Source organism: Meleagris gallopavo, chromosome 21, assembly GCF_000146605.3.
Source record: "Meleagris gallopavo isolate NT-WF06-2002-E0010 breed Aviagen turkey brand Nicholas breeding stock chromosome 21, Turkey_5.1, whole genome shotgun sequence".
In the NCBI taxonomy this organism is placed as follows: Eukaryota; Metazoa; Chordata; class Aves; order Galliformes; family Phasianidae; genus Meleagris; species Meleagris gallopavo.
The window spans coordinates 553,506-579,541 of NC_015031.2; the positions used below are offsets into that span (position 1 = coordinate 553,506).

Here is a 26,036-nt window from a genome sequence, read left to right on the forward strand (position 1 = left end):
TTTTTTTAATTCTTGCTTCTTTTAGAGCAATACATCTCCAGCAAAGGAATGTCTGGAGTCGGGTGCACTTTGCCCATGCAAGAACTTGGTTCTCCCTCTCAGATGCTTCCCTCCTGATCCTAAAACACATCTTGAATGGATTTAACGATGAAATCCACTATGCGAGAAATTGTATTAAGGAGAGACAAATGCCACTTCCTTGCCTAATTCCTGTAAAGTATTTATTTTGAAGTCTTTCGTATTTTAAGTAGACACAAGCTGGAGTACATTAAAACTTGACATAATCAGAAATATAGGGGAAGCGAGCTTATTTTGCTCTCACCAAGATTTATGACATCTCTAGTAGCAAGCTGCCTAGAAGCTAGAAGTCCTGCCTCCCCTTCCCTAAGCTACATTTAATCTCCCACCCTAAAATGCAAAGGAGAATGGGAAATGTGAGCAATGCAATCATACTGTGTGCATATTTTAAGTATCTATTAAATGCATGTAGGTCACAGGGAGATAGAACTGTGAAAGTAAAATTCATTCCATTGAAAAACAATAATGCAGGGTGTGGATGTTGCTGCAGTTAATTACCACTCCTAATATATCAATCAATGGCATTTGACACTTGCAATATTTAGATAGTGGAAATCTATCTAAGGAGCCCAAATGTAAATTAGAAATGCAAATAACAACTAACTGTAGACCAAAGGGAGCCACGGAGATTTGCACGAGAAGCAGGAAATGTTGTTTGTTCGATATTTAAACATATTTTCCAGATGATGCACTTTTGGGATGGAGGAAGAAAGACTGGAAATAGAGGACCAATTATTATTGAAAAGAAAACTTTTAAAGGTCTAATTTGAAGGAAAGAAAGAAATGCTTACCCTAAGAAGGGATGCTCGTATTTCCATCAACAAGCTCAATATAAAATAGTGGTAAGAAAAATGAGTGAGGCAAAGCAGGAACACGACCAAGGCTGGAAATGTGAATAAACTGAATTCCTGTATTGAAGGAAGGACGTTTTTGCTCCTGAACAGGTGACATAAGCTGTTGCTAGTCAATAGACATTCCTGATTTCAGTATATGTAGCAGTGCTACCTGTGAGCTCAGGTCCTGCAGAAGCTTCGGAAGACAAACAGATGGCATAAAGAGCAAACATTGGAATCTCTGCCCTTCCACGACACTTCCAGAGAAGTTCTGCCACCACTTCTACATCAGACAGAGCAGGTGAGAAGGAAACAGAAACTCAAACACTGGCCCACAGATAAGCATCACAGCTTGGAGTTGTTCCCAGCCTGCAGCAATGGGGTGCTGACCTCGTGGCCCCATTCCCTGCTCTTTGGTAACTGCTGTTGTAGTCCTCTCTAAATGCACACATTCTTTCTTCTCTCTTGCATATTTGTACACGGCGTGACTCACTGTTATTCTTGGTGCACTCTGCCTTTCCCCACACTAGAGATTCCCACCTTCTGCTCTGGATTCCACACGCCCCACACAACCATTTCAGACCATTATGTCCTTTCAAAGACAGTAAAACTTTCCAACCAGGGCAAGCTGCAGTGCATTCCCCGTGCATGTGAAGGGCACTTCCACACCCACACGTTCTCTTGGAAAATATCAAACCACCACCCTAGACAACATCACTGCTATCACCTTAAAAAATCACCCTTTTTCTATGTCTGTTGCTGGACACAGGTTGGCTGCCTCCTACAGTCCCCTGTGCCAAGAGGAAGACAACCACAATCCTTAGGCACAGCATAATCCATCTACAAATGCACCGTGCTGCTGGGAGAGGCAGGCAGGTCCTCCAGAAGCTCTGTGCTTCCCTTCAGCACTGAGAGAGTTCCTCAGGCAGCGCTCAGCATCAGATGGACTTTTTGGGAAAAGATGCAAGGATCCGCAGGTTGAGCAATTATGGGATACTCTGGCCCCAGTTCAACAGTTGGAGAATTGTTTAAACCTAGAGACATGTTGTTTTCAGTCCTTCTCCTCCCAAATTTGCTAGCTTTACCAATTAAAGCTTTGGACATTCTTATCCAGACAAAACCCCACAACCACTTTTTCGTTCTTTTTAATAATGTTAAATTCTAGACCTTGGCATCTTCCAGGGTCAGTGAATTCTGTGGCACAACTATGCACTGTATGAAAGTAATCTCTGCAGCTATTTGACAGCTTTTAACCAAATGGAATGCCCCTGTTCCTATGTTACTGCCCAGAGAACAGGAGCTTGCAGTCTGCCCTGCCTGTCACACTACTGCGTGTGTTACATTTCCTCCTCCCTTATTCATCTTTTCCACGTAACAATCCTAATTTCCTCCATCTTTTGCCACACTTTTCAAAGCTCTGGGTAGCTCTGCTGTGCTGCACACAAACTCAGGCTTCCTGGCTGCTACTAAAACACAAAGTTTTGCTGAAATAAATACATCCCGGAGGGACTGAGTGGCAGTGAGTCCTTCAGCAGGTATTTCCTGCCATTCCCTGTGGCAGTGGTCACGGGCACAGTCCCTGGGTAGGACACAATTTGTGCCCACCACCACGGTGGGCAGGCTCGTGCCCCCTCCACCCAAGCAAAAGCTCCACCCTTTCTTCTCCCCTAACACAGCATGCCGCTAAGCCCTCGCTTTTCAAACTCCCACCTTCACTGTTGCCTCAAAACATTTCTCTTCTGTGCCATCCCGACCACTTGCAAGTAACTTTCCCACTACCGTGCATTTCACAAAGTAGGCTCAAACATTTCACTCTCCTGCTGAAACCTTCTAAACTTATTTTAGACAAGAGGCTAGACAAGAAGGAGAAGCGCACGCCTGAAAACTGCACAAATATCAAAGCAGTAAAATAAATCTTACCGCGCCTCTGTACTTCATTTCTGACTCCTTCCAGCTCTCACAGTGCTTTCAGAGCTTTGGTTTACGCCGCTGCATAAAGCAGGAATCTGAGGACAAGTTCCCTCTTCTGTCAGTTGCCTTTTTTTTTTTCTTTTTAATGACATTTTCGGTGCAGTCAGAACTCCTTCCCTCCCACCAGCTCCTACTGGAGCATCCCAGAGAGGGCGTTTTACAAGGGAAGGGAGGGGAATTCTCCTCCCCTCGCTACGAGGGGACACACAGCACACATGGGGAGAGGCAGTCGGAGGGAAAAGAAGTCAGCTGTCCTCTGCCTTCAGCCTGCACCTGGGTCCCTGCAGCCCAATGGGGGAAAAACGGAAAGAAAAGTAATCACAGGCGATGGAAAAACTGGTGTGCAGCCCAATAAGCCAAACCACAGCAAACAGGACAGGAAGCCATGTGCTCCACTACGGTGATTCCTTTCTGCTCTGAAACAGCAGCAGCTGTATCAAGAGGGCTCCCCACATCCACTCCAGACTCACCCCAACCACAGCAGAACCTCCTGGGCAATTATAGTGCAATTATAATTCCGCTTGTCATCATTCTCTCAGCAAATCACAGGAGCACAAAGAGTCCACGGGTAACACAGTTTGCCTTGTCTGTCTTTGGACTCAGTATATTTGCTCAGCAATATTTATTCCCAAGCATTTGCAGACACCCACTCTCAGAACACCCACTTTCTATGGAAGCTCTCATCACCAAGTAACCAGCAGTGCCACGTAGAACCCTTCCTTACAGAGCACAGTGAAGCCCCTGTTGCCCTTAGTCACCCTGCACTGCAATCACAAGTGGCACATTTCCCTGCCCTGCAGGTCATCAGGGTTTGGTCTCGCATAAAAAATTACTGGCCATTGCTACACTGAGGCTGTGGAAACCACCAGTGCCCTGAGATGAGGGCATTCTGACAGTAATCAAAATGTATATTTGCCTTTGCATATGCATTAGGTGGAAGTGAAAAGCCAAGAGGCAATGGACACAAGCTGAGGGCAGGGAAATTCCAAGGAGATATTATGACTTTTTTTTTCCCCCCCCACTATAAGAGCCATCAAATACTGGAATAGAGGCCCCCGAAAGTTGTGAAACTCCATCCTTGGAAATACCCGAGATTCAATCAGACAAGGGCTTGAGAAATCTGATGTAAATCAGCCCTGCCTTGAAGCAGGGTTGCACCAGGGATTCCCACAGGTCCTTCCCAATCCAAACTACTCAGTGGTTCTGTTATTTTGCTCCTCAGTGGTCTAAGCTATCCAGCTGCCTAGCGGGCAGACAGACTCCTGCACACAAACTTCTGTCCCATGCTCTGCCATTTCCAAGCATCAGCAACAAAAAAATTGGTCATCCATTCGATCTGACTCTTAGTGGCTAATGGAAAAGATGGGTTTCTGTCTGCAAGTCTCACGACACAGATAGTGACAATCTGTACAAAGCATTTGTCACCCATTTCTCCTTTATACCACGCTCTTAACAGGCCCCTCTCATCAAATGTTCCATAATATGCGACTACAATTAGCAGGGAGCTTGACAAATGGCTGCAAATTCAGTGCAGGTTTATCCAGTGTACAAAGCACTGCCCACACACAAAACACCTAAGTTGCACCTGCAGTTCGGAGGTCTCAAACTTGGTGTGACATTACGAACCCATCAGCTGAATATTCAGATGACATTCACTGTAAATGCACACATCTACACCTAATCCAAGCTGAAGCCATAGTTCTCAAAGGGACGTGATCAAGGAGAAATGAATCTTTCTTGCATCGTCTTCTGAAAAGAGGAGACTGTAGCATCAGCTCAAATACTTCTGAAATCCAGGTGTCACTGAAGGCATCACCCACTGAATGGCAGTTGACATCACTTTGCTACCACGTAGAAGTGAACAGAGGTGGCAGACAATGACGTCCTTCCCTCAACACGGAGACAGCACTTTTATTTTCTTTAAGTGAGGAAGGCTTCTATATTGATCATAGGATAAAAGGAGAAAGCAGGAAGAAATCGGATTTCCTCTTTCTAAAAAGGCTCCTTGGCCCTTAGGTGCACTAGTCTGGGATCAGACACGGGTGCAGGACTGGCACTGCGGAATGAACCCTGCTTTGCTCATCTGCCCAGAACCAACATTACAGGCAGCTCAGCTGTGGGAATCCATTTAAAGTGGTCCCACGTGGCATTCATCAGCCAAATTCTGCAGCACCAAATGGCAGATTCTCTAACCACTGAACAAACAGAGCTACAAAATTACCCCCAAGTCTGACGGCTGATAATTCATGGTTGGCACTATTTGGATCCAGCTCTGCTTGATGTCGTTCTTTTATGAAACCAACTAAAGCAAAAAGCTAAAAAGCTTTGAAGTAAAGCAAGTTAAGTAAATCAAGGCCATGCATGGCCACTACTCAGTAGGAAGCTATTTAAAACCCAAGAAATGTAGCAGATGTTGTCAGCGGTTCAGTGCTCAGCGCTGCTCTCTAATTAGCTCTGACCCAAGGCCCAGCATTGATCCTGTGCTGGCATCCATCAGGGGAAGAAGAAGCCAACGCTTCTGAGGACTTGCAGTGAAGCTCGTGGAACACCTTCTGAGAGCCTGAGGACACATTTCAAAGGCAGGTTTAGCACTGGTCAGCTTTAGAGCAATGAAAGAAATAAGCAGTATTCCAAAGCCCTGCTCAGTGCAGGAGCACAGGTAAGATCAAAGCTCATCTAAGCTACATTTCCCAAACTGAGCCACGTCAGCCATCACCAAAGCATGACAGCAAGCCTTGAGCATGGAGTTTTCCACATCTAATTAGAAACGTTGCCTAGCAGCTCTAATTCTTCAGGAGGGTAATGGCAACCCTCTATTATCATCCCTCAGATCAGTCTGGTTATAGGCAAACTTCGCAGAGGTCTGTAACATTCATGTTACCATTTTAAGTTACGTATTAGCATGGAGTTATTTCCACATCTGCAACCTCACCTTTCCCATTGTCTCTACTACTTTCTAACAATCCTTCTTAGAACGTATCTTACAGCTGCAAATGTCACATGGGAGAACACACAGGTATGTTCAGAAGGATTTTTTTTTTTTTTAAATGCAGAACCTTTTTTTTTTTTTTAATTATATATTTATGTATTGGGAAGACCTTTACTCAAAACAGTCTTTTTCTCTAGCCAAACTACTGCCCAACTTTTGTTGGTGAGGAAAACACTCCTGCTCATGGGTTAGACTAAATTAGGAGGAAAAAATACATATTTGGAAAACAGAGATAACCAACATAATTTTTATTCGTAAGATTCTGATCCCAGACTTTTAAAGTGAAAAGCTCACTCTTCTTTTCCAGCAACAGAGAGCCCTGCCCTTGTCTGCACATTCTGCTGAGGATGGCTAGCTAGCTCTGTATCACTAATACAGGCAACTACAGGCAGAGAGGTATGAATCAAGTTTTCCAGGCCACACCAGTTAGAAATGAGTCATACAAACCCTGCATCAGAGCGCTGGGATTGCTCTGCTCGTTGCTGATAAGCAGCTGATTCCCTGCATACAATCTCACATTCAAAGCAAGGGGACTGGAAACCTTTCCTGCCAGCCCTGCTCCAGCAGGCTCAGGGCGCAGTGCGTGACTCGCTGCGCTGCCCACAAGCAGTGGCTCTCCTGAAAAAAAGCCTGGCCCCACAGAGCTGGCATCAAGCAAACCACAGTCCTTTCCTGTGCTGTGCAGATTCCACCACACAATATAAATCTGGAGGTAAGAGATTCTGGCTTTGGTGTTTTTTATTCAAAAAGGAATGTAGGTCGTATTTACGTTATTCCAAAACCAAAAGATGTTGAGCTCGTTTATAAATGCTTATATATATGTATTTTATAATAGTCATTATTTCTGCCTTGCAGAAGAATTGCAGAATAACACACATTCCATAATTAGAAAGTACTTGGCAAAGACACCATGGGAAACAAACCACCCTAAACAGGCCAGGAATTCGAGTCTCCTTGCAGGTCAGAGGAAAGTCTTTCGCAAAGAGCAGACATTTCTTCAGCCTTCCACACGAGTTCTGCTGTCTGCACTGCACTGATCAAAACCTGACCGCAGTGCCTTGCATCTCCAAGATGCCCTACAGCAGGACCTGGGGGTTCTGAAGGACATCTGGCCCACTGCTAAGGAAAAAAGCCAGCAAAGGACAAACATCTGACCACACAACTGAATAACTCAATGCCCTGCCAAAGATGCAATGCTAACTGTTCTAACAGGCTTGATAACAAGGCAGAACCTCTCCCCTGCACCATCAGCTCTGCTAACAATCACCTGCTTTCTACCCCCTTTTTGCTTACATTGATGCAATTCACCCTCCAGCGTGCAGAGAGCAGTGAGATGTCCCCCCAGACAAGAAGTGTGCAACAGAAACATGGACACAGGATATTGGACCCAGGAGATGCAGCATTCCTGGTCAGATAGGAGAATGCAGACCTATGAAGGTTTAATAAAAAGCCCATTGTACTCACTACAAAGGTGTCTCAAGACTGCAGAATTCCTTCACCTTATTGAGAACTTCATGACATCACCTTCTCCGAGTCCTCGGATTCTGTGTGAATGTGTTAGCACAGTAATAGACAAAAGCTTAAAAGTATGATAGGTGTGGCCAAAAGGGTTCAAAACCCAAAGGACAAAGAATATTTAAATTATTATTTTGGATTCTAATTTATGCTTTGTAATGCCTAAAACTGTCAATACTGGTTTTGTTTGTTTCAAGGAAGCTTCAACAGTGAGAACACTAAACTCCTCTTCTTCCCAAGCTCAGTCTTTCACAAATAAACAAGAATAATACAAAAAGCTGGAACGACACAGAAAATGAAGATTGTCTCCTTGGACTCCTATGCTTTCCCTGTAAGTGCTGTTCACGACTTTGACAAGTCTGACGACAGAAGTGTTTGAAAAACAGCAGGTTAAAAGCACCTACACAGCACTCACATTTAGTTATGGCTCCCGCACACACACAATAATCCTGGCTCTACGACGTGAACGAAAACAGAAACTGGGTTAATGTAACAAATTAAGATCATTTCTCCTTCTTGTTGCTCTCTGCTGAACCAAAGAGACAGAAATGGATGACTGGCTTTGACAGCCACCATCAGAACAAAGCCCTGCTTTATAGATACCAGATGCCCTTACCACGATGCCAGTTGTCTCATGCATGTGGCCACTCTCACTTAGCCCCACTTGCACACTGCCCTGCGTATGGCTCTGTTGGTTGCTTTACACAACCGCAGGGCACTCGTCTCTTCGACTGACTTTACAAACACAGCCTACCCATTCTGGATCCAGCAGTAATTGCTGTACTAACTTCAACGGCAAAGAGTTTGAAAACAACAGTTAACGCAGTTTGATTGCTCTGCCCTCACTTTGATACGATCATTTTAAGCAGCTCCCCTGCAGAGCCCGTGGCAAGGACAAGAAGAGCCATTCTGACTGAGCTGTTAATGCAAACAGCCTGACTCAGTTCAGCTGATGTGCATTCCTCTCAACTGACTTTCTAAACAGTCACTCCCAGTGGCAGGACCTACATCTTCCTTTTAAGGGGAAAAAATGTTTTCACGGGAAAAATTAAGCGTTCAAAGCCTTTGAATGTCTCTGTGCTTCAGTAACCAATCTCTCCTTTAAAAATCTGTTCACGTTGCTTACAAAACAAAAACATCTCCCTCCTTAATATAAAATTGTTCCTCTCTTGAACCACAGCCATTAGCTTTCTACAGGTACCCTGGCAGACTCAGGTGAAGCATCCTATCCTACTATTTTTCACACAAGTCAACATCAATTTTCCAAAGTGTTAGGAAGATTCATTTTGAGAGAGAGAAACACGGCTGAGAAAGAACAAGCAAAACTTACAGGCTGCAGGCAATGTTCTACAGCTCACACTGGTGACTGACAGTTCCTATTCCTTCAACATTTCTTTTTCTGCATTTCTGGAAAGAGGCTTAGTGTTAGAAAGGGATTCGGACTGAAAAGCATGTTATAATAAAAGCTTCTTGTTCTAGTGACACTAGATAAGGAAAGAGTGAACAGTGGTGCTTTGCCTGCATGTTAGATGAAGGAAACAGGATTTCCCTCTGTTACTCCCTGAACAAGGTCCCAAGGAAATGTTTCTAATAATAGGAAATTACTATATAAGGCCAGATCAGCACTAAACTGCTTTCAGTCTGGAAATGAAGAACATACAAGCACGCTGAGGAGGGACACAATGGGCAGAGCAGGGCTCTTCTCACACCAGCAGTGTGCAGTAACCTCAGGTTGCTCTCTAAGGAGACGGACAATATTTCTCTCCTGAGCAGAAAGGAGCCTCTCCTCCCATAGCCTGAAAAAGAAAACAAAATGCACGAATTGCAGCTGCTAGCTCTTTTTCTTCCTGGGAGCAAAAGGACAGACAGAAGAGACTTATAACACCTGCAAAGCAGGGCTGAGCACATCAATGATACACAAAGAGCAGAAAAAGACACAGCCTGTCCTAGCACACGATGTGCCAGCAGTAATGCAGAAGAGAAGATGACAGCATTCCTGGATCCATGGAGCACAACAGTTTGTTGCTTCATTTTGTGAATGGGACAGCTCTCTTATTTTATTTTAAACTGTAAGGATGTTGGGCACCTGTAGAAGGAGCCATTTAATTTAATTTTCAAAGCATTCCTACATAACTGTATGCAAGAACGTCTTGCAGGCCAACAGTTTCAGCAGCAAACAGTTGTACCTAACTACAACAAGCCACATACATCTCAGCAAAACTGTCAGACTCCCTGCTGCCTCGAGCTTTAATTGCAGCCCCAATGCACACTTCTTACTGTCACTTGAACAGATGCCAAACCGGCAAGCCCAGTTAAAAAACAGATTTTCTTTCTTTTTATACCAATGAAAGGGAGTTCCTACAACAAAGCGTTAGCCAAATGTTGGGTAAAGTGACATAACAGGAACGTTTCCCTGTGCTCTGCAGTGAGTGGTATTCCTCCATCTCTTTTGTCCTCAGATAAAGGCAGAATTTCTCAGCTCCCAGTGTAGAGAAGCTTGCTTAGCAAACAGTCTGACAGTCCCATAGCTGTCATGAAAATGAATACAAGGCAAGTTCCTAGGCAGGTTCATCACTTAGACTTCTTTTCTGAATGGAACAGATGTTTGTGACAAATTGTAGAAAGAATGTTGTGGCTGTAGGCCTGCTACCTCCTGCCTACCTCTCTCCTGTCTACAAACACAGCCTCTGCAGAGTTACACAATTTATAGGAGAACCTGATGTCAAATCAGCAAAGTGCAGCTGAGAGACTTAAAATAAGAAAGGCAGGCTATCCTTATGGAGAACTCCTTGCTGAGACACCAAGAGAGAGAATTTGGACAGCAGGAGCACTGTTCTTCATCACACCATCAGAAGCTTCACAGTCCTGTTGAGAAGGAGCTGAGATTTACTGTTCCCTTTGCTGTTCCAGAGCATTGCTCCAGCATAACCAGGTCTCAGCTACATTCTTCACCAGCTGCCCATAACCTGCCCTTGTCCCTACATCACCAGCCCAGAAAAGAGCATGCAGTCAAGGGTGTGCAAAGCTGTCCAGGGCATATAGCAATGCTGTCCCAAGATACCATTTCATATTTGATTTACACTTAGGGACATCTTAGTTGCTGAAGATGTTAAAATTGACCTCTGTTTTTTTGCCCAATTAAGTACTTCATGTTCTTGCATTCATGACAGGACGCATCTGCGTCTGTACAAAGTCTCAGCATTAAGTCTGACCCTAACACTGCTGTCCTCTCTCCTTATTTTTGGTACTAAGTTCCAAGATAAAGTCAGTAAATTGTTTGTTCAGTTTCATAAAGTCTGTTTCAGGATAAGTGAGATATTTGTTTTGGCTCTGAAGTTAGAAGGAGCACAGGTATGAAACCAGGACTCTGACGTGGAGATAACAGTCCGTGCCTCATGGGGGAACTCGTCACCAATAGTTATAAAATTCTTCTCCAATACAGGATTGCCTGTTTAAAAATGCTGATATCAAAACTGTAAGTTTAAGCTGTCCTATTTTCTGAAATCTAGAGAATGATATTATTCTTAAGTGTGTCAACATGTATTGATTTAGAGGAATCCAAAATAGCAGATCTGTTATCTCAAGATGCTCTATAGGAAACAACTCAGCTGTCCTATGCTTGATCTTCTTCTTTCTCTTCTTTAATTGACAGTTTTAATCAATGCAGTTTTGCATCAAAACAAACCACATCCAAAACCAGACACCTGATGCTATGAGAAATGGTTTAAGAAGGAAACATCTCCCTCCAAAACAGCTAAAAGAAACTGCTTCTTTTAGTCAACATGAAGCTTTTCTTTTTGGTAAAGTCCGAATAAAGCTAATGGTGAGTTCCTAGTCAGGTGTCAAAACAATTCTGCCATAAGGAGACTGGAATGCAAGTTATAACTAGATTATATTAGGTAAATTCAAGCTCCTAATGTCACAAAAACAAAGGCTCAAAGGCTGAAACTTTACAAAAAGCATGGGAGAGGGGATAACATATGGAATATACTTCCTGAAATGGTTTGTTTTTATAAAATAGCTTGCAGATGAAGAACGTCTCAACAGCTAATCCTACTCCCCATCCTGCTAAGTGCAATATAGGAAGTTTACAGCAATGTTAAGATTTATGTCAGTCTAATTTGTACTTGAAGTTATCAAGTTAAGGGAAATGGTGAGGTAAACATATTTCATATTGGTACAATACTACCTATCAAAGGTTCGTGTCATAGAATGTCTACAGCTCCCCTGAGGGAAATAAAATCACAACGTACCAGTTTGCAAGTATTGTGACATTTCGTTCTGACACCACATTCAAGTGACACCTGGGAGAGACAGCATAACAACACTCTTATTTTCCTTCTGGGTGGGACTCTTATAGCAATCCTGTAAGCAAACTATGAACTACCAAGTGGAGCCAAGTTTCATGAGCATAGAAAAAGGACACATTCAATGCTTTAGACATTTGAACAACTGGACTAGTTTTTCATTTGATGATTTTTAAGCCTAAAGTTTACAGGCACAATTTGTACTTCCACCACTTTTTTTTTTTTCCCTTCTGTCCCAAACTGACTTTGTTTGGCAGTTATTTTGGGACAGTGAAAAGTTTAAGGTCCAACAAACTGTTAGGAACACATATGGCACAGAACTTCCTTTATACCCTTCTTTGCAAGGGAACCAAAAGCATTTTGCATTTACTTTGATGGCTTAAGGCCCCTACGATAAGCTTAAGGAAAGAATCTTCAAAAGTCTGGAATAAAACTAGATAACAAACCCAAAACAGGAACACATCCATTGATTTGTAGAGATTCTAGTTTATCCTAAAAGAAGCGGCCTAAGCAGTTTCCAAAAGCAGAAAGAAAAGTAGACACACAGTGCAAACTGGCTATCTGGCAACGTGTCAGGTTTGAGGCCTGGCAGCCAACAGGAGCACGTGGGCTCACAGCTGGCTTATGTCTGAGCTGCTTCCCTTTACCCTGTCTCTTCTGCTGCTTCTGAAAAGGAGAGTAAAAGCCACCAGACGAAGGGTATCGTCTGAAGTAATCTTCTGACCAGTCTGACAGCACCACGACGTTCCCACTAAAGCCTTTCAGGTTTTTACGGATCGTACACACTTTGATTCTAAAATAGATCTATTTCAGTTAACAGTAATCAGCAAATCATGAGTTACAGTCATCTTGGCAAAGATACACCAGGATGCCTGAAAAACACAGACATCATTTCAGAAGGGCATCCCACATTGGCTTGTATTCCTCAAATGATCCACAATATTGTTTTCCCACATTTAAAAAACTTATACTCTTACTGAGTCAAAGCTCTGATGAGACAAGACTTCTAGAACAGCCACAGTGAAAAAGAACCATTGGCGTGCAACTCAGTAAGCCCCCCGTGAAGTATGAGGAACACCCCATCTCTACGACACAGCTGTAACTCTGCCCACTCAGGAGGGCCACACTATTCTGCTCAGAGCGTTTTTGAGATTTTCTGCTTGATCAACAGCATAGATTTAATCAAAACCAAAGACAAAATATACAAAGAATAACTGGGGGCCTGTTCCTTTTGTGGTCCTCGGGAATGCACGTTCCACATCTGGATAAACACAGGCCTATACAGTGAATGGAAACATTCATTCCCCTCTTCTTTCTTTCCGATTTACCTATGGTCATACGGACGGTGGCTGAAAAACAGCAGAAATCCTGCTGACACACACAAAACAGGCAGCCATAGACATGCACGGCTCTCTACTCTTTACAGCTACCATACCAAAGAAAACATTCAGGCTGTGACCTTCAACTCAAACGAGAGATCGTGAGGTAATTTTCATAGTTCCTGTTACACGGGTATAAACTGCTGAATGTGACAGATGCGACATTCATAACAATATAAGCTGTCCCACAGCTTTCTGTTCTCTGTCAGAAGATGAGGATCAGCACCCCTAAGAATCAGAAGCAAGAAGAGTTGTGCCGATGGAGACAATGAGAACATCCTTACAAAAGGCAGAAAAGTGAAGTTATCCCTCTACCTTGAGGCCACCAGCGTGTAGACGTAAGACTGCATCATGTTAGAAGCGCACACGTTTGGAGATCTCACAAAATTGGTTACCTTCTGTTCTGCTACTCTTGATCAAGCTCCACTGTTCGTGGCAGCCAAAACAATGATAGGAAACCACCAGATATCTTATACCAATGGGAAGAGAACAATTTTGTTCCTGTGATTCTACAGGCATACATTACTGAGGTTCCCCTGCAGAAAGCGAGAAATTCAGTCTTGAGGATTCTGAGCTCTGAAAGGATGGTCTGAGAGTCTCAAAAAAAAAAAAAAGGTATCTACCACAGAAAATCAATACATGTTACAGAGCATATAATGCAGGAAAACCATACAAAATTCAGGCAAGCAGCTTCAACTCCTTCATCGAAATTCTGCATTTTAACAGTTCTCAGATGGTGAGCAGCATCATCAGCTATCGTAGCAACAGCACGAGCCCAGGCTTAGCCATTTTACAGTAATGAAAGGAGACTGAAAAAAGATGAGAGCTGATACAGTGCTCATGGCATGCCCTAGATTAGCCCCGCTTCCCTGCTGTCAGTGGGAGCTCTGCCATCAGCTTCAGCAGTACTGGAATACGCCTGTGGTAGGAAAAAAAAGGGTTAAGCTCTTTCAAATCAACTACAGAGAAAGAAAAGCATCAAAACTTTAAAAGTGTTTGTTTCCGGAGCTATTGTTTGTGTGGCTGAACTAGAGGGACACAGGGAGTTCATCACTGTAAATTATTGATCCACTGCTTTCTAGACATTGAAACTGGTAATTAAACAAACAGTAAAGAGATACTTCATCAATTATAGAGGTGTCCCTTTAAATTACACTTGCTTCAGGATGAATAAAACACAGCAGTTAAATGCTGCAGGTGCTTCTTCATGCCAGCTTCTCACTTGAAATCCTCATTACAGCACTTACTCTAATTCTCTTATGTCACTGTTTCTGAGCTCTCTGCAGGTATTGAGCCAGATAAGGAGAAGATAAGAGTTTGTTTCTCCAGTCTTTTTCACACAATGTCCAGAAAGTGAAGTCCCATGGTCAGGAGAGAGGATTTGGAACTGTGATCAGGAAAACCCCTTTTCTGCTCAACACACTTGGTTATATGGCCAGAAGTCAAGGCTACAGGCCCTGCAAAAAACATCCCTCCTTCAAGAATCAGGAGTAAGTTTTGTCTACCAGCAGCAAATCATGCAGTGTGCGAAGCAGTAGGCAGACATTTGATACTGGTATATCTTCTAAATACCATAAGAAGGACATGTGTGTACACACCCTCCACAACCTAAAATAACACTGGCAAGATGCTTCTGAAAGAGTACAGTGATGGCACCAGGGATCCCCTTCTAGCAGAAATCATATCTCAACCACCACGGCTCCTCCAATTTGATTTATGACATTTTTATTACAGGGTGTACATTTTACAACATCAAGACTAAAGCTATCTCAAGTTTCGTGTGTTAATGTTATATAAATGTGAAAATATACTTGCTTTAATGCTCATTTTGAAACCAAAATATCATCTAAAGAAGAGCTTGGCCTTCTTGTATTTAGTGGTAAAGGGTCCGTCTACAGCCACGACAACATATCTCAAATCAGTTTCGCTCCAGGAAAGCATTTACTGAAGTCCAAGTTTATCAGCTGATTGAGATAGGTCAGGGAACATAAATATTCTAAGCAAAAAACAGCCCTGCATATGCAGCATAGGCAGACAGCTTAAAAGCGCTTGCAAAAAAAGCCTAGCAGGTGGAGACAGCTGGCATCCTTCACTGAGCAGAAGCATCAGTGAAGCAATAATGCTAAAAGGCAAGAACAAACAGACAAGTTGCTGATGGAGTAAGAAGATCCTAGAAGTCAAAACTTGTGCTGCCCACATGAAATGGGGAAGAAGCAAAGGGATACCCAGGTGGGAGTTCAGCACAGCAAAGAGAGACCACAGGGATATGCTATGGAAGCTGAATATGATCTGTTGATGGAAATATTAAAAGAGAGAGACAAAGGCAGCTCTGTTTAAGTTTTGTGGAGGAAAGAACAGCACCTTATGGTAGGTGGACAGAGAATCAAAAAGCTGAGCTGACTCTCCCTACCGCTCCCCAGCTAATGAGGCTGAAGCAACAGGGAGAGCAAGCTCTCCTATGGGCCCGGTGCCAATCGCTCTGTTAAGTTTTCTTTGCCTGTTCTAATGAGAATTACACAATGTAGGACTTTATTCATAAGTACCTGATGGCATCCTGTGTATATAACAGATCCTACCAGCAGAACAGTATTTGTGGGAAATGCTAGGAAGAGTGTCTAAGAGAGATAAAGCCTTTGAGCTGCAGACAAAGCTGCCAGTCCTCATTTCCAGCTTGTCAGAGCAAGTCCTTCTTGAAGTCAGCAGCCTGGAATGAAGAGAATCTGGCATTTGTGCATGTATGTATGGTTCAGACAGTCAGGGCGGAGGGGCTGACTTTAATCATACTTTCCACAATGGCGTGGGGGGTGGGGGAGTGGCAAAGCACAGCGAGCAATGGGCATTATCTGCTCTACAGTCACAAATTCCTCCTCTTTGACTTCGTGTTTCAAGACTGACCTCTTTTCCTGCTCCCACTAGCCCCTAGAGAAGGAACTGGAAAGGGAAGCACACGCAACTGGAATTTGAGAGAAAATCCTGCACGTTCTTGGGATTCCTGGTATCTGTGATAGGCAGCACACACTTGTCTGGTCGTTTTACAAATTCCACATTCTGGAGAATTACCGGAACAGCTGATAGGTCTCAGGAGTAATCACATGCAGGTACTCTCTTTTCCTGTGAAGCTGAACTCCACTATTCCAAAATTCACTGATCCAAGTGCTAACTCTCTACTGCCTCTGCTTGTTTGCTGGGTAATAACTTTTGTATTTAATACACATATTTTAAAGTTGTATCTTTAACTTCCTTTTGTCAAAATCTCTCTCTCCTGGAAGAAAAACAAATAAATAAAGAAAACAAACAAACAAACAATGAAGCATGTAAAGAGTATGGTCTCGCAACCAGCATTTGCCAAGCTATTTCAGATTGTTTCGAAACATCTTTAACAAGAGTGCTAGTATAGTATCAAAAAGGAATACAGTTCCAAAATAGTTTAATCCAACTGCCCACTTATGTGTTAGCAACAATACTATATAAAGAATTCCATTTAAAACCACTTCTACTCTGACAATAAGGCTACAGTCCACTGAATCACATGGAGCTTCAATTCCATCCAGAAATAGCCTCTTGAAGTTTCTATCGTGGGATGGCATTCCCAAATTTTGTTTATTTGAGTGCCACTACTGGTGGTGACAGCAACAGCAGCTACAAATTGCAGGAACCTGCATGTACTCTCAGGAAGGGCACACATCCAGATCTAACCTCTTGCACGAAAGGTTTTGGCAGCAAAATGCATTCCTTCTCCTGTACCCTTCTCTGCCTGCGTTGATTACAACGTCATGCTCAGATACCACAACTGGGTAACCTTGTGCTACTGTCCCACGTTTACCTTGCCAAAGAGTCCCAGCAGAGCCCAGATGACTTCTGAACATTTAGACCTGTTGCAGAGGAATGTAAAAGCGGGTGTTTCCACATTCCCAGCTCAATAGGGGGACTCCCTCCACACGAAGACCCCACAAACTGCACTGCTCTGGGAAGCAGCAAAGACGTTCTGTCTCCAGAGAAGGCAAAACACATCTGATAGCAGCACCCAGCCAGACCCCACTTTGAACCTCAGCCAGTGCATGCAGTGCTCTGGTAAGAGGCAGAACAGACACCAGCTTCTCTTGGCTCAATGTCTCAGTGCTATTACCTTGGCAGCCCACACCAGGACTTATCAGCATGTCTCTATTCCTGACCTGATCTCATGTTTATGGGCAACGTAGGCACTCCATGGGCAGATGGTTACTGTACTGCTTAGGAGCTATAATAAGTTTCATAGCTTGGGAATCCCCAGGACATGGGAGTAGAGATAGTGCATTCTACATGTAAATCTTAATAAATCCAGCATTTAAAAGACAGCTAATTACCATTCATGTTCTACACAGCTAGCTCCATATTCACAAATTTAAGGTCTTAGTGCCAATCAGTCCACACAAGCTTCTGAATATGACTGCAGAAGCTTCTAGTAAATTCAGACTTTTTCTCACTACCACTGACTTCAGGGATACAAAACCAGTGCTGTAAAACAAGAATGGCTGAACAAACCACAGGGATACAACAAGCACTTATTGTACATGAAAAGCACCCTCTGAGGTACCACAGCACTGCCCCACGCTGCTGCTGGGAGCTGACATACACAGCCAACATTGCTTTGCTGCAGCCCATCTGCTGCCCCAAGCAGTGTTTGTTCAGGCCTCAGTGCTGGGACTGACATCTGCTCAGCTCTGTAGTGAGAGTTCAGGGAACTCAAACGTCTGCTGTTCTCCAAACTTTGTTTCACTGAAGTCAAGGCAGAGAGTACAGAACTACAGGCAAAACCAATTTAATTAAAGCTTCATGTGATCTTATACAAGCTTATCTTAGATACTAGAAGAACACATCCTCCTGGCACACAAGTAAAGAAAGGGCATTGCACTGAAAGTGAAGTGGATGAAGCTCTAAGACTCCTTGGATGCTTGCTTAGTTCCCTATATGTTCCCTACACGTTCATGCCTCCTGAAGTCTAAAACCTTGGAAAGTGATGCACATGTATTACCACCACTAGCAGCCTCCAGGACAAGCCCACGAAAGACACGAGAGGCTACAAGGCTGACAGCTGTAGTGTTCCATGATCAGGAAGTCAACACCATAAATTACCTAACCCGACACACGTGAGTATGTTTGTCACACCAGACTTGCCAGCAGAAATAGGCCTTGCTAGTAAACTTGTCTGCTGTTCAACAGGAGCAATGATGCTCTCTGGCAGGTGCTTGAAAAAGGAGGGATGATGGTCCCTTCACACACCCATCAACACCCATTACTGACCCAAATGAACCTTCCCATTCTCTATCAAACTGCAAATGTCAATCCAGCCCACACTAAACACTGCCTGAATTTTTACTCCTGCAAGCCCTGTGTCACATTTGTGTTGAGTAATCATCAGCTTAGATAAGTGGTTTGCAATTAAGATCATTTGGTTTGGGGCCAGTGAAAGCACAGCCTAAAGAGCACTTCCAAGAGTTCAGTGCTAGAGAGGTTATCAGAGAAATTCACTGTCCAAAACTGAAGGCCAGGTACCAGGCTGACAGTTGCTTTTAGACCATGAGACCATAATTTTCCTTCCGAGCCTATCCAAAATTAAAAGCAAGATTTTTCATAACAAAACTTTTCTTCTGAAAGTAATAACCTGCTTTTGCAGTGTTCCAAACTTTTTTTCAGACACTGCATTCAACCCACAGCAACACTGATTTTCCTCCATTCCCCATTTCCACGCAGGTGGCAACATGACCCTCTTACAGAGGCTACTTATTTCTGATGGCAAACAATCAGTATTTCAGGCAAAAGTGCATTCTATGACAAACAATTTAAATGAAGCTTCTAGAAAAAAGTAAACAGTTACATGACTGCAGCTTCTGAGTTCTATGGACTTCAGCCTGGGCATAGTTCACATTCTCATCCTACACTGAGCTACTATGAGGAATTTTCCTTTTAGTGCAAGCTGAGCTACAGAAAGTGGCTTGGGTAATAGCAGCTGCCAGGTAAATATATTCAAGGCTTAAGATGGAGGGAGCTCCCCTATGTCCCTGCCCAGACACTGAAACATCAGAGCAGGAAAAGACACTTGGCAGCTGATCAGGTTTCAGTTTAAAGAGAGATCAAGCACAGCCTCCCTCTCTCTAAGCATTTTTTGTTGGTTTTTCTTTTCCACATACAGAGCTTTGCATCTCTTGCAACATTTCCTCTTCACATGGTGCCCCCATCACCAACCTGCCAGGGCAGCACAGAAGCCCATGCTCCCAACACTCCCTACCTGCAGGCTCTCAGCACCTCGCACTCTTTTCTCTGGCAGCATGCACTGGCTCTGTCAAGAAAGGTTTCAAAGTGGTCACCATCTACAGCAGTATCTGGGAAGAGCAACTCATCTCGGATTTTTTTCCTCTTCGTACTTCCTTGTACCAGGACACAATTGTCTCAAATCAGATTAGTTTATACTTGAGACAAATAATGTTTGAAAGCTTTAACCAAAACATACAAATGGCCTATAGCCATCAACCCATGCATTCAATTCTGTCATGCAAAAAGAAAACGTACTGTGTCTGCATTATCCTGTAGTCACATGTTTTTCTCAAATGTTCTAAGGACTAACACACCTGTTTTAGAAATAGCTCATAAAAGTCCATAAATTACCCCTTCTATTATTCCAAATTACTCCTAGCTTTCTCCACTCCCTTCATAAGCAGTCTTGAGAGCATTGTTTCTTCTGTAAATTGAAGAGTCATCTTCTTGGTGATCTTAAAGGATAATATTTTAATACAGCCAACATCTAGCCAACAGATAGAGCTGCTGTACTTCAGTAATGACTAAGATTGCAAATGATTCAAAGAAATACTTCCTACTAGAAACAAAAATTCTAAGTGCTGCAGCAAAGCACCATCTGTACTAATAGGACAGCTAGAATACATGCATTTGTCACTAGGTTATTCCATAAAGCTGAGCACTAATCTTCTTCAGCTAAACTGAATGGTCTGTGGGGAATGTCTTCAGGAGACAGAAAGGAGAGCAGAGTAAGATTGGTCTGATCTACATTACAGGCTTCAGCCAGCAGAAAATATTCAAATCTTCCAAAGCTTACGTATGCGTAAGATCCCTCTGCAATGAACACTGCCACCTGGATATGTGCAGACATACTCTAGTTGACCAGAAATGTGCTTGCTGCCATCCTGACATCCTACAGTCATAAAAACATGAGTTTTTGCCGAAGGAAACATTCTAACTCTGACAGTAAATCCAAATTCTGCCAGGACTATCACTATAGCACCGTGCAGTTAATTGTGATAGTGGGGGAACAAAAGCAAAAAAGAGAAATTCTGACATAAAATCAGAGCGATGCTTCTGTAAGGTGTAGAGGTGATGCAAATCACCACCAGACTTGTTTAAACAAATAGATACGTTCTAGTTTTGCTAATGACTCCATAAGCTGCTGTTCACAGCTGTTATCCACCAGCGTTTTAACATCCAAACACTCTCCCCACACTGTCCCTTCAAGCACAAGTCAGGCACGCTGAGCTGCCCCCACTTCGTTCCCACGTGAACAAAGCAGTGGACAAACTCTGTCACACTGCCTTGCACACACCTGGCACTGCTGGTTCGGCACGCTGAAAAACAATCAGGTGAACAAATCCCACTTATTTCAATATTAATAGATGTAATGGGTGTGTAAGAAAGCTACCTGTAAAATCTGTGAGAAAATAGATGTGCTAACATCAAATAGCAGGTAAGCAGTCATAAAAAGGCAAGGGAATGATTCGCAACTGAAATTCATTATTTGCTTAAATTAAGGCAGAAAAATGCCAACCATCTGTTTTGTTAACTACATTCCAATTCTGTCAGAAAGAATTCCTGGACTCCTGGTGCAAAGGTGTGGCTTTCCCTCCCAGGATGCAGAAGGAGCAATTCTGAACAGCCTCCAAAAGCCTAGGAGTGGAAAACAACCTGTTATTTAAAACAATGAGACGTGGACAGAGAACAAGGCTTTCTGGTCTCTACTTTGCAAGGTTCAATACAATTCTCTTGGGAAAAAAAACTACAATACTTCTGTGTAATAGTTTTCTCTCTTCTTAGAGCTGTACCATGGGATACACGAGCCTTTGCTGCAGACAAAAATCTGAACTGCAGGAATACTGCTTATAATGCAACACCTTAGTGCTGCAAATACGTACCAGTTTCTGTTTTCAAAAAACGTTGATTATAGTGTGCTGCCTTGTGATGTGTGGAACTGCATATTTCAGTTATTAAAGTTAGCAAGCAAGTCTGTCTGCTGAAAGTCAGTTCCGTGAGTAAACAATGACTCAGTGTGGACTGTATAATGTAAAAGTTATTAGTTACTGTTAGCAAGTTTAAAACAACTCAACTCACAGCATTATACAAAGATGTATTTCAAAATGGAAAATAGTTTTCCTCCTACTTCTGTGCTTCCAGTTATACTGTTTCAGTGGAATTTAATTTTCTAAAAAGCTAAACAGACCACTATCTCCTTATTACACAACTGGAAATGGACTTATCCAGACATTTCAGCCATGAGCAATAACCACAGTGAGAGCTGAATTTACTCTTTTCTGTTCTCAATTCTTCATTGTGGCTAAAGGTGATGCTTTGTTGGACAGGAATGTCCTACTCAGACCAGGTACAGGCGTAATGAAAACAGAAGACTATAAAGTACTGAGCATATGGTAACGAAGAAAAGCATGCAGTTGTGAGCTCACCTCAACCCTCTGACAAATACAGGTCTCCAGTTGAATTACAGCTCCTTCTATAATCCTCTGCTTCATTAGCAAAATGGCCAATACATCTGATGATTGTCAGCTGGCACGAGGTACCACAGATCACTTTAACTAATGAAATGCAACCCTAGACTCTGAGACACAAAGGTTTCCCTGAAGTCTTAAGATCTCCCAACGGCTGTTCTCCAGCTCTGAGTACATGCAGGCACAAAGATTGGGGCCACACAGCCCTATGTTACCTTTCGTGGAGGTGAAATCTCTGGTCAGACACCAGAACGCTACAAGGAAAGAGTCAAACATCCGGGGTAAACTTTTACCAGAAAAGTCTCAAAAAAAGTCAGTGACATCAGCATGTAAAGATACAGCCCTTTAAAGCAAGGGCAAAGTTCATCCTGCATCCAGACAGCAGGCTGAATGTCACTGCACCTGTTTTGTCTACGTACATCTTTTTGCATAACAACAAAAATTTTCTAAAATAAAGATTTTAGAAAGCTCCCCTATGGAGAAAAACGTGCTTGGAGTGGCAGGAATTAAGTGTTGGGGATGTCTGTTTTTCTTTTGTCATTCAAAGATTACCCAGTACCTGGCAAAAGTCAGAAGACACTCTGACATAATATCCTTTTCTATTTTTGGCACCAACAATTACCCTGCGTATTCAGTAACAAAACTTTGCAGTGACGGAAGGCTGTAACATCTCACAGCATTATGTCCTTATTGCCTAGAAGGCAAGCAGCACAGCACCCAAAGGCACTGCCAAATGCTAAAAATCTCTGTCCATGTACTCAATTACAGGAAGGGTGGTGTCTTACCTGAACCAAGGTCAGTGTGCCAGTTAAAGGGCTGCCATGTCACAGTGAGGAGCAGCTCGTTGGTCATCACGTGTGACCAAGCTCTTTCCTTAAGCTGCCAGGGAAAGCTATCCATCCATGCACGAATGAACACATCAATTCTAAATACTAACCTTTGTTGTCTTCCAGTACAGGAATTTAATATAAGACAGACTATATAGAAGATCAAACAGAAAAAGTACTGGCCCTGTTGCTCCTTGCTGCACTGCATATTTAATTAAGGCAGGGGCAGGCTTTAAAGGATCCTTTCAGCTTTCCTCCCCACTATGCACCCCAACTGAACAGGGCTCAGTTGCAACAAATTACTTAAGATTTGTCCACTCTATTCGTTAGCATTTCACATGGACTTACTGCTTCTTACAGCTTTGTTAATGCTTTCTGGGAAGAGCTGCCCACTTACCTCACTAATGCATCAACAAAGCAAGAAGAATGCAAAGGACACAAAATACATATGATATTTCCCAGAGAGAACATACAATCCAGAGGCTCAGGCAGAAAAATATCTGTGTTTAATCTCACAGAAAGGCAATCCAAAGCAAGCCTCATCCACTAGAAATAATGATAGAAGGTTAGATATGTGGTTCCTAATCAAAGTCAGGGATAGTAATCCTAGTCAAAATCAACCACATCACTCATGAGTTGCTTATAGTGGGATGAGAGTCAAACACAGCAGAACCCCTGACAGAAGACAAATCTGTGCTATGATTGCAGTCACTGAATGCCAGCACAAAGCACCACTGCCTCCCCCAGTCCCAGCCTTTTCTTCCTGCGTCACCACGTCCACGTGCTCACACAATGTGCTCAGCCAGGAAACTCCTCCACAGAGGTTCTTCCCACAGCAGTATTTTAACAATATACACATACACATTTATATTTATGTATCTATATATGGCTCTTCAGCCTGTATGAAAGGAGAAGTGGCTTAGTTTCAGTTGCGTCACTTACAGGGGCAGCAGGACACACCAACCTCAGGGAGATGTGCTGTACTTTTAGCTCTTCATCTCTTTCTCTGCAGCACCAACATCACGCTATTTTTTCCAGGTACAAACTCATTCTACAGAAGACATGAGATGTCTGAAAGCACCCAGTGAGCAGTACACACCCACTACTCCTTCAAACTGTGAGGCAGTGCATTCTAAGCCTGCTGATCCTCAACACTTTGCATGCTGGAACTGTTCAAAAGCATCAGCTGAGAGCACATGGCTGCAAAACACAGGAAAGTGATGGTTTGTGCATTGCTTTGTGGCTGTGGCCAGCTGCTGCAGATAATTTCTCATTCATCTGATACAGGCTGTTCTTTTTTTTTTTTCTTTTCTTTTCTTTTTTTTTTAACAGTAGAAGAGGAATTTGTACAGTTCCTAACAAGCACACTGTTTGCACCTCAGTAAGGTTACATCCCATAAGCAAAGTGACACTGCAAACAATCAACAGCTCCTAATGCTTGCCTACTGCTAGAAAAAGACTATTTTACCTTTACATAAAGGTCTCCAGAGAGTTTCAGCTTTTTCTTTTTAGGGGGAAAAAAAAACCCAAAACTCACTATATTTGATCTGATTTTAAGCTTTCTTGGCCCCCACTTCTTTTTACCATCCTTCCTCCAGTAGGCTTCGATCAAACATTAAAAAAGTCTTCTCTGTTATTTGAATGATCTGGTCAGAACTCACCTCATTGCTCTTAAGCACACTGTAAAATCTGAAGATACATCATAGAAGTCTTCAGCCACGTAAGTTTCTCCACTGTCAGTTGTGCAAGACAACAAAGAATAGAAATTGCACACCGACTCCTGAGTCACAAGGGATCTCTCACTCCCTTGGTACATTATGACTCAGAATTATGGTGTTTGGTTTTGTTGGTTTGTTTTTTGAGGAAAGATCTGTCCTTTATCCTAGGATAAATTAGGGTAGCCTTGCACTCCATTGGCCACTGTCAGGCAGAACAGAAGACAAGACTTATACTCACGCAGGCCCTCCCTAAAAGATGGGATCCACTATCAAAACTGAACATCCGTTCCTAAGCGTCATGACAGAGGTTGCCATACCAGGGCCTATTGTAAAAATTAAGAACTCATCAGTTCTCTAAGCCCTAGGCAGTTTCTAAAAGAGCTTTAAAAAGTGCTGACAGCTGGTAATTGTCTACTGCTCCAAAATGAGATGAAAGTAAAATGCCTTTATTGTAGCTTGCTCTAAGATCTGGTTCTGTTTCATGGCAGGGTTTGTCCCACCAACCAAACAAATTTTTCTCACTTGTCACTTACTAGAATGAAGCAGCTGTCATCTGCAAGAAGTTCTGGAGAAGCCTTCCACCTCCAGCAATAAAGAAAGGATAATTACCAGAACGGTCTCTGTCACAGAATCATTCAGGTTGGAAAAGGCCTCTAAGATCATCGAGTCCAACTTTCCATTGACCACCAATGCTGACCACGTTGCACATCTCCACGGCTCTGGAACACCTCCAGCAATGCGGACTCCCCCACCTCCCTGGGCAGCTGTGCCACTGCAGCACTGCTCTTTTGGAGAAGCTTTTCCTAATACACAACCTGAATCTTCCCTGGCACAACACGAGGCTACTCCTTCTCATCTTCTCAAGTCTCGTATCTCAGAATCATTTTTCCCCCCCCAAAATGTGAGGATGCAGATTAAGCGGAGTTACTTGGAAAATTCAAATTACCAGAATAAGAAATCAATTCAGCAAAGAGTCCAAGTCCTTCCCTAACTGTTCCCACCGTCCCTTGCAGCAATTAAACCCAGGTGTATTAGAAAGGGGGAAAATGGCACGAAGTAACACAACAGATGGGGACCCTTCAGTTTGAGGGGGATCTCAGACACGTGGTGCAAACTGGAGAAATTATGGTCCTTGAGAACATTTCCAACTATAAAAGACGACTAAAAATACCGAGCTTCGAGAAGGAAGTGCTTTTAGGCACCTGTACCGCCTCTGGCGAACAAGAATTATCCCAGCACGAACACGAGCGCTATCCGCAGCGGACCGTACCACCGACGGTCGCACAACCGCGCAAGAACGCGGAAAACAAGTTCTCTACGTACAAAAACTCACTGATTAGAACGAGGCGGGACCCCAGTGACAGCCGTCGGTGACACGGCCGCACCCCCCGGCTCCGGCTGCCCGCTCCATGCGGCCCCGCAGCCCGGCGGACGGCTCGCCGCTTCGGGACGGAGTCAGACAAACGTCGCCGAGGCGCGTTTAGTAACGTTACGGAAGGGGAGGGCGGGGGTTGCTCCGGGTTGCCGGAGACGCGCCACGCAGCCGCCAGGATGCCCGCCGCCGTGAAAGGATCGTTTGTTTCTACCGTGGAAATGTTAAGAGTTTCCGGGAACGCCGCTGACTTCGGGGGGAAGGACGGAACCGCCGCCGTCCCGGCTC

The 26,036-nt window shown here is 43.4% G+C and overlaps 2 long non-coding RNA genes across 2 annotated transcripts; both read right to left on the reverse strand.

Moving 5' to 3' along the window:
• On the reverse strand, window positions 1–14,617 carry LOC109370617. Its single transcript, XR_004161771.1, has 2 exons — window positions 8,717–14,617; window positions 1–7,415 (listed from the first exon to the last, which is right to left on the reverse strand). It is a non-coding gene; the product is annotated as an uncharacterized LOC109370617 (long non-coding RNA).
• A 158-nt stretch (window positions 14,618–14,775) lies between these two features.
• LOC116217343 lies at window positions 14,776–26,027 on the reverse strand. The gene is made up of 2 exons (XR_004161770.1): window positions 21,790–26,027; window positions 14,776–21,001 (listed from the first exon to the last, which is right to left on the reverse strand). It is a non-coding gene; the product is annotated as an uncharacterized LOC116217343 (long non-coding RNA).
• Between the last annotated feature and the right edge of the window lie 9 nt (window positions 26,028–26,036).